Source organism: Archocentrus centrarchus, chromosome 10, assembly GCF_007364275.1.
Source record: "Archocentrus centrarchus isolate MPI-CPG fArcCen1 chromosome 10, fArcCen1, whole genome shotgun sequence".
Lineage (NCBI taxonomy): Eukaryota > Metazoa > Chordata > Actinopteri > Cichliformes > Cichlidae > Archocentrus > Archocentrus centrarchus.
This window is the reverse complement of record NC_044355.1, coordinates 4899602-4901939: the sequence shown is the minus strand read 5'-3', so window position 1 is coordinate 4901939 and position 2338 is coordinate 4899602.

The following is a 2338-nucleotide window of genomic DNA, read 5'->3' as shown; positions in this document are numbered from 1 at the left end:
CTACAGCATGGGAACTGTATCTGAAAGTCATGTCCTTAAGAAGATAGATAGATAGATAGATAGATAGATAGATAGATAGATAGATAGATAGATAGATAGATAGATAGATAGATAGATAGATAGATAGATAGATAGATAGATAGATAGATAGATAGATAGATAGATAGATAGATAGATAGATAGAAGCAGGCAGGGCATACATGGAATGCCATAACCAAGTGTCTAGCATAGTATACAGGAACATCTGTGCCATGTATGACCAGGAAGTTCCGAGGTCAAAATGGGATACGCCCCCAAGGGTGGTCGAGAATAACAGAGCTTAGATCCTGTGGGACTTCCAGAGACAGACGGACAAACTTGCGATGGCTAACCAACCGGACATCATAGTGGTGGACAAACAAAGGTCCAGGAGCTCAGTGATGCCAGATCTGGGAGAAGATGCACCACTCGTCATCTCATTAGGAGCATGCTCCGATGTTGTCAGCCATGCATACAAGCTCATGGAGGCCATTAAAAACTACCGCACACCAATTTGAGCTGCTGCAATTAAATTTCAGCAAAATTGGCTAGCCTGTGGCATCACTGTTTTTACTTTGATTTTTGGGGTGTCTTTGAATTCAGTAGGTTGATAGTTTTCACTTCCATCAAATGATGTGGATTCACAGACACCAGGATGGCTTAGAATTTGAGCAGGCGCCCATATATGCTGTGTGGCAGTGGGGGTGGTGCAGGTTAGAGTCCCCAGGGACGTGGATTCATTTCACTCCTAATACATTACCCAGCCCATATCAGTACAGATATTCAATATGCTGCTGCCCCCCCCCCCTTCCACTGAGATCTGATGTGTTTTTAAAGTGTTCCTTTCAAAACTCAGGTGGGGGAATAAGACACAGGTGAATAGTTAACAACAGGTGAAGACAATGAGGGTGGGGCAGATGATCACACAGGATGGAAATGAAAACAGGAAATAAAACTAGAACAAGACACGTGAGACTAACCTTTAAAGTAAAAAAGGGAAAATGACCAAGAGACAAACACCTAACGCAGCAATATTAAGATTGACACTGAATTACACAACAGCGGTAGAACACAGGAGGAAAAAGGCAAACACACAAAGACAAAAGACAGATGGCTAATCCATGGAAACGGTGAGTAAAACAGGAAATGAGAACATTACAAATAAGAATGATGAGTAAGATCAAAACTAGACTCACAAATTATAATAATGCTGAACAAAATCCTGAAAGCGTGACAAAAAGCTCCAGGAAAAACAAAACTCAGCTTTGGAAATGTATGTGACAGTGCTTTTCACCAACGTTGCTAGTTAGAAAGTTTTTTTTCTTAGAACTGGCCAGCCAGTTTGGGCCACTTAATGGTTTTGGAAAGTGTGAACCTACAGAGGAGAAGGACATCGTTCTTTATTTCTGTTTAGCACCAGGAAGCACTGGATTGCAAGTCTGTGAGAATGGATCATGTCATGAGAGTTTCTGTCAAAACTGTTAATTTCATTTGAGCCAGAGGTCTAAACCACGCTCGGCTCTGCAATATTAATATTACCCTTGGCCTTCTGTGCCACACCAAAATAAGATAGTCAAGCCAAGAAGCTGTGCAGGTGCATTTTTCTGTAGTGATATTTTTTGTAATGACAGTAAACTGCCTTAATGTGGAAAACCTGAGACATATTGCTTAAATTTAACTTAAAATATCTAAGGCTGTATAATATCTATTTCATAAATAAGCTGAATGTTTACCAAATATGAAAATACGCTTAAATACACAAATTATGAGATCAAATTGCCCTGTTTGTGTGCTACAGACTAAAATGAGTTTGAGACTCCTGTATTATGTCAATAAAACATTACTTTGATCAATAATATTGAAACACTGCATTAAAAGAGGGTTATGATTCCACTAATAATAATTTTTATCTGGATGATAGAAACATGGATTAAGCCTATATCATTATCTTTTTGCACTCAGGCATTTAAGGAGTCACATTTTTTTCTCTCACATCTAGGTCTTGGTCTTACTACGGAACAAGATTACTACATAAATCAATATCAATAGAAGCTTTAGTATGAATCGTATTGGATCAATAATTTCTGATACAGCCCTTTTTATTCTCATCCGTCTGCTGCTAAATACTACACAGACCCAGCCATAAATAGTGATGCGTTTGGGTCCATCATGTGAAAGAGAGCTTTTATTTCCTGCCGTCACGTCACGTCTCCGTTTAGCAGCGGCTGTGGATGTGGAGGCGGGGAGCGGCTGTCCGTGGTGCTGATGGGAGTGATGCTCTCCAGTTCTGTGCAGCCGCTACTGCGCATGTTGCATGACA